We start from the raw sequence: 14,541 nt of genomic DNA, 5'->3' as shown, positions 1-14,541 counted from the left end.
GATAAATTATCACAAAATGTTCTCTGGGAGAGTGTAATGGGTTTCTGCTATGTAATGTCTCCATTTTTCTATAACAATGTGAATTTTGAGAGATAAGCATGTCAGTCAATGGAACCTCAAGAGACCTAAGCATCAAGATCAATATCAAATACAATTGGTTACTCCCTATGTACATGTGTTAATACCTCAGAGTGAATACACAGGTCAATACACAGATGACAAATATCAAATTGACATTCCGATGTCGGATAAGCTGGATGAATTGTAAATTTTGCAGGTTATGTTTCTTTTTTCTCGTGAGGCATCCACAAATTGTTGGAGAAATAGCTTGTCTTTTGTATATCATTTAGGTTTTGTAAACCAGAGATTTAATTCAAATATTTTACTTTTTCGCACATGGGAGAAAACTGGTTATATAGATAGATTCCACCTTTTTCACTTTATCTGGAGCTCATTCAGACGATGCGATGGACAACTCTACAATGGCTGAATTTGCCAGGCCAGTGTGCATACTAAAATGTCACAGAAAGACCTCTACCTATTGTTAATCGACATTTCTCACCAGTGGTCTACATAAAAGAGATGGTGGCTTTATCCAAAATTTAGAAATGGTACGTACACCAAGAGGAGAAAGATTGGAGATTGTTTCCCTTTCCACTTCCTTTCCATGACATAGATAAATTCTTCAAGCTAGTAAACTAACAATGCCACAGACTTAAAATGGCTACCTCAGACAGATTTGGCACAAGCCACTATGTCTGGCTGATTCCAGATAAATTCTGGCCTTCGCCCTTTTAACTCCTGTACAAGGATTTGGTCTTAGAATGGGGTTCACTGGATTGTTTCCATGGAAAGGCTGCTGGCCGGTGGAGCGAGCCAGAGGCAAGGGATGTCCTCATGCGCTGTCAATACCAAGGCATGTCGGGCTCAAGATCAGAAGGCAAGCGGGTAGTCAAAATACTAGCCTAGGTCAGACAACAGTATATGGAAAATATCACACAAGGGTAAACGATTAGAGTGACCAGGTCAAACTGAACTACATAAGTGACAGGTAGAGACTGTCTGCTGAGGTTTACATAGAAGAGAGCCCCATCCGAGGTTCCCAGCAGAAAGTTAATTACATACCAGCTCACTGCAGTAAAACACAGGTGGACAGGACAGGGACAGCTAGTCTCAGCAATCTAACTCCTACATGCTACCGGCATCCAGCAGAAGCAGTATCAGAGGTATAAGTGCAGTGCCAGTTAGTAATGGCCTCTCTGACCTTTCATGGTGCCTGTGCACTGCAGTACTTTGCTCTGCCCTCAACAGGGCAGATCAGTTGTTAGGGGTCGAGTTCCTACCTCTGCACAGGGGGAATCTCGGGCCATCTCCGCTGCAGTCTCCCATTCTTCTCCTGAAGCGTCTCGCTCAGTCTGACTCTGTACAAAGGGTTACTGCTGCTTTTCCAGCTTCTGCCATTGAAGCCAGTGCTGGGCAGCGGCGAGCAGATGCTTTTGGAACTAAGTCCTGCTTTTTCCCTTCTGAGCATGCCCTGAGTAAGATCTCTCATTGGAGATCAAGGGTCACATGCTTAAATACTGTAGCAAAACCCATTGGTTCTCCAAGAAGGTCCTGAAGTTCCTCAGGGTCTGTGGCAGCCTCTCATTGGTCCTTCTAGGAAGGTCCTGTACTTGCTGCAGCTATAACAGGTTCGCATAGCCGCACGGCCATGCGCTAGTATCAAATCTAAGTTATTTGATTTGCGCCAGTGTGGTTTCGTTTGTATGTGTTCAGGGACCCGGCTGAAATAAGCCCCTAGAATACCGGCTCCTCCAGTGAGGAGATTGTATGTTTGCATAACCACCAACTGCTATCTGCCCGGCAGTCGCTGTGTACTCCTGTGAGGTTAACAGGACACAGTGTGTTATGAACCTGGTGGTTAGGAGCACCTGGAAAGACCTGATGGTTAAACTAGATGACAGGACAAGCTCTGGGAAGTGGGATCTCTGCTGACCGCAAATTCTAATCCTAACACACACACTAGAAATAGCCGTGGAGCGTACCTAACTCTCCCTAGACGCCTCTTCACAGCCTAAGAGCTAACTACCCCTAAAGATAGGAAATTAAGCCTTACCTTGCCTCAGAGAAATTCCCCAAAGGTAAAAGGCAGCCCCCCACAAATATTGACTGTGAGTTAAGAGGAAAGTCACAAACACAGGAATGAAACAGGTTTCAGCAAAGGAGGCCAGTCTTCACTAAATAGACAGAGGATAGGAAAGGGATCTGTGCGGTCAGCACAAAAAACTACAAAAAGCCACGCAGAGTGTGCAAAAAGACCCCCGCACTGACTCACGGTGCGAAGGTGCCACTCTGCACCCCAGAGCTTCCAGCTAGCAAGGCAATGTCATGTTAGCAAGCTGGACTAGAACTTAGCAAGTACTAAGAAATATATTCAGTACACAATGAACAACAAATGAACTAGCAGGGACTTAGCTTCTGCTGGAGTAGACAGGTCATCAGAAAGATCCGAGAGAGATCTGAACCAGTACTGATACATTGACAGCTGGCATGAAGTAACGATCTGAGTGGAGTTAAATAGAGAAGCCAGCCTAGCCGCAAACGAGGGCAGCTGAGGAAGCAACCTCAAGAACCAGCAGTTCCACTCACAGCCACCAGAGGGAGTCCACGGACAGAACTCGCCGAAGTACCATTCATGACCACAGGAGGGAGTTCGAGAACGGAATTCACAACAGTACCCCCCCCCCTTGAGGAGGGGTCACCGAACCCTCACCAGAGCCCCCAGGCCGATCAGGATGAGCCAAATGAAAGGCACAAACCAAATCGGCAGCATGGACATCGGAGGCAACAACCCAGGAATTATCCTCCTGACCATAGCCCTTCCATTTGACCAGGTACTGAAGTTTCCATCTCGAAACACGAGAATCTAAAATCTTCTCCACCACATACTCCAACTCCCCCTCGACCAACACCGGAGCAGGAGGGTCAACGGAGGGAACCATAGGCGCCACATATCTCCGCAACAACGACCTATGGAACACATTATGGATGGCAAAAGAAGCTGGAAGGGCCAAACGAAACGACACAGGATTGAGAATTTCAGAAATCTTATAAGGACCAATGAAACGAGGTTTAAACTTAGGAGAAGAAACCTTCATAGGGACATAACGAGATGACAACCAAACCAAATCCCCAACACGAAGTCGGGGACCAACACAACGACGGCGGTTGGCGAAACGTTGAGCCTTCTCCTGGGACAATGTCAAATTGTCCACTACATGAGTCCAAATTTGCTGCAACCTGTCCACCACAGAATCTACACCAGGACAGTCCGAAGGCTCAACCTGCCCTGAAGAAAAACGAGGATGAAAACCAGAATTACAAAAAAAAGGCGAAACCAAAGTAGCCGAACTGGCCTGATTATTAAGGGCGAACTCAGCCAATGGCAAGAAGGTCACCCAATCATCCTGATTAGCAGAAACAAAGCATCTCAGATAGGTCTCCAAAGTCTGATTAGTTCGTTCGGTTTGGCCATTTGTCTGAGGATGGAAAGCCGAAGAAAAAGACAAATCAATGCCCATCTTAGCAAAAAAGGACCGCCAAAACCTTGAAATAAACTGGGAACCTCTGTCCGACACGATGTTCTCCAGAATTCCATGCAAACGAACCACATGCTGGAAAAATAATGGAACCAAATCAGAGGAGGAAGGTAATTTAGGCAAGGGTACCAAATGGACCATCTTAGAGAAGCGATCACAAACCACCCAGATGACCGACATCCTTTGAGAGACAGGGAGATCTGAAATAAAATCCATGGAAACATGCGTCCAAGGCCTTTTCGGGACTGGCAAGGGCAAAAGTAACCCACTGGCACGAGAACAGCAGGGCTTGGCCCGAGCACAAGTCCCACAGAACTGCACAAAAGAACGCACATCCCGTGACAAGGAAGGCCACCAAAAGGACCTAGCCACCAAATCTCTGGTACCAAAAATCCCAGGATGACCAGCCAACACCGAACAATGAACCTCAGAGATAACTCTACTAGTCCATCTATCAGGGACAAACAGTTTCTCCACTGGACAACGGTCAGGTCTATCAGCCTGAAACTACTGCAGCGCCCGCCGCAAATCAGGTGAGATGGCAGACAGAATTACCCCCTCTTTGAGAATACCAGCCGGCTCAGGAACTCCCGGAGAATCAGGCACAAAACTCCTTGAAAGGGCATCGGCCTTCACATTCTTAGAACCCGGAAGGTATGAAACCACAAAAATCGAAACGGGAGAAAAACAGCGACCATCGAGCCTGTCTAGGATTCAACCGCTTGGCAGACTCAAGATAAGTCAGATTCTTGTGATCCGTTAAGACCACCACGCGGTGCTTGGCTCCCTCAAGCCAATGTCGCCACTCCTCGAATGCCCACTTCATAGCCAACAACTCCCGATTGCCAACATCATAATTGCGCCCAGCAGGCGAAAACTTTCTAGAAAAGAAAGCACATGGCTTCATCACAGAGCCATCAGAACTTCTTTGAGACAAAACAGCCCCTGCTCCAATCTCAGAAGCATCAACCTCGACCTGAAAAGGGAGCAAAACATCTGGCTGACACAACACAGGGGCCGAAGAGAAACAACGTTTTAACTCCCGAAAAGCCTCAACGGCCGCAGAGGACCAATTAACCACATCAGCACCTTTCTTGGTCAAATCAGTCAACGGTTTAACAACACTAGAAAAATTAGCGATGAAGCGACGGTAAAAATTAGCAAAGCCCAGGAATTTCTGAAGGCTCTTCACAGATGTAGGCTGAGTCCAATCATAAATGGCCTGAACTTTAACAGGATCCATCTCGATAGTAGAAGGGGAAAAAATGAAGCCCAAAAAGGAAACCTTCTGAACTCCGAAGAGACATTTAGACCCCTTCACAAACAAAGAATTAGCACGAAGGACCTGGAACACCATTCTGACCTGCTTCACATGAGACTCCCAATCATTCGAAAAGACCAAAATATCATCCAAATATACAATCATGAATCTATCCAAATACTTTCGGAAGATGTCATGCATAAAGGACTGAAACACAGATGGAGCATTAGAAAGCCCGAATGGCATCACCAGGTACTCAAAATGGCCCTCGGGCATATTAAATACTGTTTTCCATTCATCACCCTGTTTAATACGCACAAGATTATACGCCCCTCGAAGATCTATCTTGGTGAACCAACTAGCCCCCTTAATCCGAGCAAACAAATCAGACAGTAGAGGCAAAGGGTACTGAAATTTGACCGTGATTTTATTGAGAAGGCGGTAATCTATACAAGGTCTCAGAGAACCATCCTTCTTGGCCACAAAAAAGAACCCTGCTCCCAACGGTGACGACGACGGGCGAATATGCCCTTTCTCCAAGGACTCCTTTATATAACTCCGCATAGCGGCGTGTTCCGGCACAGATAAATTGAAAAGTCGTCCTTTAGGAAATTTACTACCAGGAATCAAATTAATAGCACAATCACAATCCCTATGAGGAGGTAGGGCACTGGATTTGGGCTCATCAAATACATCTTGGTAATCCGACAAAAACTCAGGGACTTCAGAAGGAGTAGAAGAAGAAATTGACAACAACGGAACATCACCATGTACCCCTTGACAACCCCAACTGGACACAGACATTGATTTCCAATCCAATACTGGATTATGGACCTGTAGCCATGGCAAACCCAACACGACCACATCATGCAAATTATGCAACACCAAAAAGCGAATATCTTCCTGATGTGCAGGAGCCATGCACATGGTCAACTGAGTCCAGTACTGAGGTTTATTCTTGGCCAAAGGCGTAGCATCAATTCCCCTTAATGGAATAGGATACTGCAAGGGCTCCAAGAAAAAACCACAGCGCCTGGCAAACTCCAAGTCCATCAAATTCAGGGCAGCGCCTGTATCCACAAATGCCATAACCGAGTAGGATGACAAAGAGCAAATCAGAGTAACAGACAAAAGAAATTTAGGCTGTACAGTACCAATGGTGACAGACCTAGCGAACCGCTTAGTGCGCTTAGGACAATCAGAGATAGCATGAGTGGAGTCACCACAGTAAAAACACAGCCAATTCTGACGTCTGTGTTCTTGCCGTTCAGCTCTGGTCAAAGTCCTATCACATTGCATAGGCTCAGGCCTCTGCTCAGAGGATACCGCCAAATAGTGCACAACCTTGCGCTCCCGCAAGCGCCGATCGATCTGAATGGCCAAGGACATTGATTCATTCAGACCAGCAGGCGTGGGGAACCCCACCATAACGTAAAAGTACCATTCATGACCACAGGAGGGAGTTCGAGAACGGAATTCACAACAACAGTGCTTTCTTTAGACGACTCTGTGAAGTAACAGAGTTTGATTCTACCGCCATATAGGGCTGCCATTTGCCAGCAGCAGTTTCTCTCCTGCACGGTGGACCCCAGGCTGCGAATGCACCAAATAACATCTCTCTATTTACTCGGTTACTCGGTGCGTTCCGCCAGCCCTAACAGAATACTAGCGCCAGGGTCTGGCTAGTAAATGGCGGACGATCAGCTTTTACAGCGGTACATCCAGCAGCTGGAGGGTAAGTTGGCGGCTCTTGAGCGCACAACCTCAGCTGTGGATGTTACCACAGTCGCTGTTCAGGCTGCAAGTGTAGCTGCAGTCAGTTTGTCCTCTGCCAACCCTGCTCCGACTTTATCCCATCTCCCGCTTCCAGACAAGTTTGCTGGTGACAGTAAGCTATGTCGGGGATTCGTGAGTCAGTACTCCATACATCTAGAGCTCCGGGCTGCACGTTTTCCTATGGAATGGGTGAAAGTGGGATTTATTTTATCCCTTTTGTCAGGCAGGGCCTTGGAGTGGGCAACGCCGCTATGGGAGCGTAATGATTGTGTGGTGCAGAGTGGTCCTCTCTTCCTGGATGCTCTGAAACAGGCATTTTTGGGACCTCGTGTCACCCACGATACCATGCTCCAATTGTTGGCAATAACACAGGGTTCGTCCATGGTCAGCCAGTTCACCGTCCAATTCTGGACTCTGGTCTCTGAGCTGGAGTGGCCGGATAAAGTCCTTATTCCGGTGTTCTGGAAAGGACTGGCAGACCATGTGAAGGACGCCTTGGCCACCAGGGAGATTCCCGCCACACTGGAGGAGCTCATTTCTATATCTACCCGCATCGACCTCCGTTTTAACGAGCGGAGGTTAGAGCGGACCCAGTGTAGGCAGAGGTTTCGGCTGGCTCCCACCTTCGCCAGACCACTAGAATCTTCCGTTCAGGCATCCGACTTCCATGAGGCCATGGAGGTTTCCCGAGCGGGACCTAAGTCTCGGACCGCTCGAGTACCCGTGGTTTGTAGAGATTGCCAACAACAAGGACATTATGCAAATAAATGTCCACGGTGGTCGGGTAAACGATCGCGTCTAGAAAACATTGGAGGAGGTTCACTAGACACAGCGGCGTTTTCCTCCAAACTGTCCTTCAAAGGGACAATCATGTTAGGCTCATCCTCTCTAACAGTCGAGCTTTGTGTGGATTCTGGAGCAGAGGGGAATTTCATGTCCTTTGCTTTTGCTCTGCGCCATGCAATACCTCTGGTGATGCTCGCCTAACCGGTGACTGTTAGAGTAGTGAATGGGTCGACACTTACTTCACAAATCACACACCAGACTGTCTCTTTTACGTTATCCATGTCCCCTTCCCATCAGGAGATTATTTCCCTTCTTGTCCTTCCAGAGGGAATGGACGAGATTCTGCTGGGAATACCCTGGCTCCGTTTCCACTCCCCACATATTGAGTGGACCTCTGGGAGGATTTTGGGTTGGAGTGAATCATGTAAGGGCAGATGTGTGAGAGAGTGCATTCAGGTTTCCACCACTGAGATACCCGCAGGTCTTTCTTCCCTTCCCAAATGCTATTGGTCCTATGCAGACGTTTTCTCCAAAAAGGCTGCGGAGACCCTTCCACCTCACCATCCCTATGACTGACCTATTGATCCCTTGCCTAGAGCAGAACCTCCTCGGAGATGGGTCTATCCCCTCTATCTCCCAGAAACGGAGGCTGTGTCCCAATACATCCAGGAAAATTTGGCAAGAGGGTTCATTAGGAAGTCAGTGTCACCTGCAGGGGCGGGGTTCTTCTTCATGTAGAAGAAGAACGGAGAATTACGTCCTTGCATAGATTACAGGGGTCTTAACACCATCACCGTTAATAATAAGTGCCCGCTGCCACTGATTTCTAAGCTCTTTGATAGGCTACGGGGAGCAAGGGTATTTACCAAATTAGATCTGCGGGGTGCTTATAACCTGATTCGCATCCGTGAGGGGGACGAATAGAAGATGGCGCTTAAAACCAGGGATGGGCACTATGAGTATCTGGTGATGCCCTTCTGTAATGCCCCAGCCGTTTTCCAAGACTTTGTCAACGACATTTTCCTGGATATGCTCTCCACCTCGGTCATAGTCTATCTGGATGATATTCTCATCTTCCAGATATTGACTCCCACCGGAGAGATGTTGGCAGAGTCTTCGACCTGTTACGGGCAAATTCCCTCTATGCAAAGTTGGAGAAGTGTATGTTTGAGCAGGAGTCTTTACCTTTCCTGGGCTATAACATCTCCGCCCAGGGATTGGCTATGGATCCTGCCAAACTACAGGCTGTGATGGACTGGCAAGAACCCCATTCTCTTAAAGCGGTGCAGCGCTTTATGGGGTTCATTAATTATTATCTCCAGTTCATTCCCCACTTCTCAACTTTGGTAGCTCCCTTGGTAGCCCTCACCAAGAAGGGAGCAAATCCCAAATTGTGGTCTGAAGAGGTCTCCAGGGCCTTCTCTTCTATTAAGTCTCATTTTGCTAGTGCTCCCATCCTACATCGTCCCGATGTTCATAAGCCATTTATAATGGAGGTGGATGCCTCATCCCTTGGTGCAGGAGCAGTCCTCTTCCAAAAGGATGCTCAAGGTCTGAAGCATCCTTGCTTCTTCTTCTCCAAGACCTTCACACCAGCGGAGAGGAATTATTCCATCGGGAACAGGGAGTTGCTAGCAATGAAGTTGGCTTTCTCGGAGTGGAGACATCTTTTGGAAGAGGCTCGATTTCCCTTTCAAGTCTTCACAGACCACAAAAATTTGGTATATTTACAAACAGCCCAGTGGCTAAATTCTCATCAGGCAAGATGGTCCTTGTTCTTCTCCCGGTTCCACTTCACCCTCCATTATCTCGCTGGGGAGAAGGACATTCGTGCTGACGCCCTCTCTCGCTCCATTGTGTCATCTGAGGAGGAAGGGGAGCCTCGGCTTATTGTCCCTTCTGAGAGCCTGAGAACCATAGCTTCGGTTTCGCTAGAGTCTGTGCCTTCGGGCAAGACTTTTGTACTCATTAATTTGCAACCAGAGGTTCTCTCTTGGGCTCATTCGTCCAGGGTGGGTGGACATTTTGGGACAAAGAGTACATCTGACCTGCTGGCGAGGACGTACTGGTGGCCACATATGGTCCGTGACGTCGGAGATTATATTTGGGCGTGTGTCTCCTGCGCCAAAAATAAGTCTCCTCGACAATGGCCTGCTGGGTTACTCTATCCCTTGCTGGTGGCAGACATACCCTGGGAGATGGTCGGGATGGACTTTGTGGTGGGTTTGCCCAAGTCTCGTGACTGTACCATCATTTGGGTTATCACCGATCATTTTTCTAAAATGGAGCATTTGGTGCCACTTCCATAGCTACCTTCTGCACAGGCCTTGGCAGCGCTGTTCATAACACACATCTTCCGCCTACACGGTATGCCAGACAAAATTGTCAGTGACCGGGGTCCCAGTTTGCGTCTCAGTTCTGGAGAAAGCTTTGTCGTCTTCTTAGCATTGAGTTGAATCTCTCTTCCGCATATCATCCCGAGATGAATGGGTTGGTAGAGAGGGCCAACCAGACCTTGGTCACATATCTGCGACACTTTGTCTCAGCCAGGCAGGATGACTGGGCATCCTTGCTATCATGGGCGGAGTTTACGCTGAACAATGCCGTAGCCAACTCCACTGGACAAACCTCATTCCTCTTTAACTATGGTCAGCATCCGCGGGTACCTGTGCCCATGCCCGTATCTTCCGCCGACTCAAGGGTGGCAGACTGGGCTGTGGAGGCACGGGATATTTGGGACTGCGTCCAGGATGCCATTCAGGCCTCCAAGGAGACAATGAGGTCCTCCGCCGATGCACATCGGCGCCCCGCTCCGATCTTTGCTTCTGGCGACTTGGTGTGGCTCTCCGCCCGTAACATTAGGCTGCGAGTTGATCCACTAAGTTTGCACCTCGCTACTTGGGCCCTTTCAAGGTCCTCGAACAGGTTAACCCTGTGGTCCACCATTTAGCCCTTCCGCCACGCCTGGGTATCACCGACACCTTTCATGTGTCCCTCTTGAAACCTGTATACATGTCCCGGTTTTCCGAGTCATCTGCCAAGACATCGGGTTCATTTACGGACGATTACGAGGTGAGCGCTATTTTGGGGTGCAAGGTGGTACATGGCAAATAATTTTATTTCGTGGACTGGAAGGGTTATGGTCCTGAGGACAGGTCCTGGGAGCCTGCTGTGCACATTCAGGCTCCGCAGCTCATTGCTGCCTTCGAGCGTAGCAAGGTCCAAAGAGGGGGGGCCCTAGGAGGGGGGTAATGTTAGGGGACGAGTTCCCACCTCTGCCCAGGGGGAATCTTGGGCCATCTCCGCTGTGGTCTCCCATTCTTCTCCTGCCGCAATGGAGCCTGCTCAGCGGAGACGTCGGCCCCAGCATCTCGCTCAGTCTGACTCTGCACAAAGGGTTACTGCTGCTTTTCCTGCTTCTGCCATTGAAGCCAGTGCTGGGCAGCGGCGAGCAGACACTTTTGGACTAAGTCCTGCTTTTTCCCTTCTGAGCATGCCCAGGGTAAAATCTCTCATTGGAGATCGAGGGCCACATGCTTAGATACTGCAGCAAAACCCATTGGCTCTCCAGGAAGGTCCTGAAGTTCCTCAGGCTCTGTAGCAGCCTCTCATTGGTCCTTCTAGGAAGGTCCTGTACTTGCTGCAGCTATAAAAGGTTCGCATGGTGGCATGGTCATGCGCTAGTATCAAATCTAAGTTATGTGCTTTGCGCCAGTGTGGTTACGTTTGTATGTGTTCAGGGACCCGGCTGAAATAAGCCCCTAGAATACCGGCACCTCTGGTGAGGAGATTTTGTGTATGGATTCAGGGCCCCGGCTGAAATAAGCCCCTAGAATACCGGCTCCTCCGGTGAGGAGATTGTATGTTTGCGTAACCACCAACTGCTATCTGCTCGGCAGTCGCTGTGTACAACTGTGAGGTTAACAGGACACAGTGCTTTCTTTAGGCGACTCTGTGAAGTAACAGAGTTTGATTCTACCGCCATATAAGGCTGCCATTTGCCAGCAGCAGGTTCTCTCCTGCACGCTGGACCCCGGGCTGTGAACGCACCAAATAACATCACTCTATTTACTCGGTGCGTTCCGCCAGCCCTAACATCAGTACTCCTGCGCTGGAGCCGCAGCGTGAAGACAAGAAGAGGACGTCATCTGATGAAGAGAGGAGGCCCCGGACCCGAACCGGGACGCCCACCGGACCCGAAACGAACCGGGACCGCCCCTGGGTGAGTATAATCTAACCTCTTTTTCTCATGTTTCAGGATACATAGAGGGCTCATCTACAACATTACAGAATGCTGTAGATAAGCCCCTGATGCCGGTGGGCTTAGCTCATCTTTGATTTTGGGGGTGACAGATTCCCTTTAAGGCGGGGCAGGGCATGACACCAAGAATCAAATGTATGAAAAGCGGTGGCGTTCGCTGGCTATACCACAAACTTTACTACAGCAGAACCAGAATAAAGTTCTAAAATTTGGTTATTAACTTTTCTGGTAATGAAATTTTGTATGCTATATTAAAGGGAACCTGTCACCTGAATTTGGCTGGACCAGTTTTCAGTCATATGGGCGGGGTTTTCGGGTGTTTGATTCACCCTTTCCTTACCCGCTGGCTGCATGCTGGCTGCAATATTGGATTGAAGTTCATTCTCTGTCCTCCGTAGTACACGCCTGCGCAAGGCAAGATTGCCTTGTGCAGGCATGTACTACGGAGGACAGAGAATGAACTTCAATCCAATATTGCAGCCAGCATGCAGCCAGCAGGTAAGGAAAGGGTGAATCACACACCTGAAAACCCCGCCCATATGACTGAAAACTGGTCCCGCCAAATTCAGGTGACAGGTTCCCTTTAATTTCTCTATTTCCATCCAGGATTATAATAATTGCACAATTATTGTTTTAACCTTTTGAAAATGTCTTATTCATAGATTCAAGACTTCTCTTGTGCTGCACCTGTATGCTACAATGTTCTTCATTCAGTTACACTAACATCAAGTGAAATCACATCTTTCCTTCAGTGACTACGGTAAGTTTAATGGGTCTTAACTTAGGCACTAGTATAACTCTATTAGGGCATCACACTGATTTTTATTACATGTTTTATAACAAGAGAAACATGGTGACAATGTAGTTTTGAAACATAAACTATAACAAAGTTAAATATTTTCTGCTCCGTTGCCTTCTTCTATGTAGCTCAATTCTCCAGGTCCATTGCTTTTCTTATAATTGGGTCTGCATTCCCTTGAGAGACTGAAATAAGTTCCACAAAGAAAAACTATCTGTCACTTTTTCCCATAAATCGTGGTGCAGAAAATTAAAAAAAAAAAGTTGAGGAATCTACATTAAGCTTAGTTAATTGGACAGCAGAACTACCAATTTCATTGCATCAATGACATAAATTACTAATGATAATTTTCAGTGGTGTCTTCATTTCTGGATATGGAATTAAATTTACTGGAATAAGAGAATATTCTTTAATCACTGCTAAATCTTATTATTTTCTCTTTCTACCTACATATGGACAGGCAGGGTTGTCATGTTGTCACTGTTAATTGTATCTTTTAGGACATTTGTAATCATACGAATAATGGAGAAGACTATATTCTGTTAATAAAAAAAATCTACAATTAGCATAAAAAAGTATTATAATACGGAACACTTAATTTTTTTGAATGTAGAGAAAAAATATTATTTACGTTAGTTAGTAAAAAATTAGCAAAATTAAAAATTCAACTCATTAGCGAGTTTTTGACCGGCAAAAATCCTGTTTCAAGAACCTCTTTTCCCATACAAGAAAATGGGGGTTACATGTTTAAGTTTTTATTAATAGGGAAATTTCTGAAATAGAGATTTGCTGTCAACCTTTAATCACACATGTGTTGAGGGAGGATCTGAAGTGACCCTTCACAGTTGACACAGTGATTTTCAAATTGATCCACAGGGCTTTGCCAGCAACTGAAAATGACCAGGCGGAGACGTGTGTCTCTGTTTGGGGGGATCGAGCAGATCTCTGAGCCCTGTTTATTGTGTCGCACTTTTCATAATCTTAACAAGTTACACTTCAACCAATCAACATAACAACACGCTCACAGTTCTTAACCTATAAGAATGCAGGAACAGCCTGCACGTCAAGGTCTCGTAGAACAATACACCTTCAGTGTCATATCTTGTTCGGGCTGGAATAATCAAGGTCTCATAACAACTATGAACTTTAGCCTAGTAACAAAAATTTATCTCAAAACAGCAAGATGGAGTCGAAAAGCACAAAATGAAGCCTGTTTTAATTTTTCTTAGTTCAACCCTTCACACATGCATATTGACATCACTGGCCTTGTCAAGCAAAGCCTGGGATGTCTCTGTACATGCACAATGTAAGGACTTCCAGTCTTTCCTGGAAGTCCCAGCCTAGTTTGAAGATGCTGGGTTTTTAGCACCAGGTGGTGGCAGGAAATGGTGGTAAGGACCGTAAGTGAAGAGCTAGCAGCGGAGGTTTACAGAGAGGTTAGCGATGAGGTGAGTGTTTCTTTTATTTGTCTTTAACTTTTTGCCAACCTTCTATGGTTTAAAAAAGTGGCAGCCTAGAAGCCACAATTTTGCTGAATCTGCTTGGCCAAAATTTCAAAAGAAAAACGCATTCTGGAGAAATTGGATTTTTTTTACATTCCAGCAGAATACAATTCCAAGCAAACACATTTCCCTAATTTTACTAAGGCAAGTGTAGGGCCATTTGGATATTTAGAACATCCTTTGGGGGCCGTACAAATCACACGCTAATTCCACCCACAGAGTACGTCCTGACACTGGCACTAGTGTCAGGACAGAATTTTTCATTGCAGGCGCCTCATCATTCAGTAGTGAATATTGCGTGCGTGTGCTCACAGAGCAAGAAGAAAGTAAAGGGCCAGCGGCTGTCAAAGTACTGCTGGACCAAGCACTACAATCCCTGGGAATCTGCCTGAGATAACAGGCCATCAAGGGCTCTAAACGGCCCATTGACCTGAGGATCCCCACCCCTGCACTAAGGAGACTAAGTCACAGGAGGTACAATTTCCAATCTCAAAATAATTATAGCAATGTTTTGCATTAAAAGAAATCCAATATATATTTTTACCATTGCTTTCATT

The sequence above is a fragment of the Ranitomeya variabilis genome, chromosome 3 (genome assembly GCF_051348905.1).
Source record: "Ranitomeya variabilis isolate aRanVar5 chromosome 3, aRanVar5.hap1, whole genome shotgun sequence".
NCBI classification, from domain to species: Eukaryota; Metazoa; Chordata; class Amphibia; order Anura; family Dendrobatidae; genus Ranitomeya; species Ranitomeya variabilis.
This window is presented reverse-complemented; position numbering follows the sequence as displayed.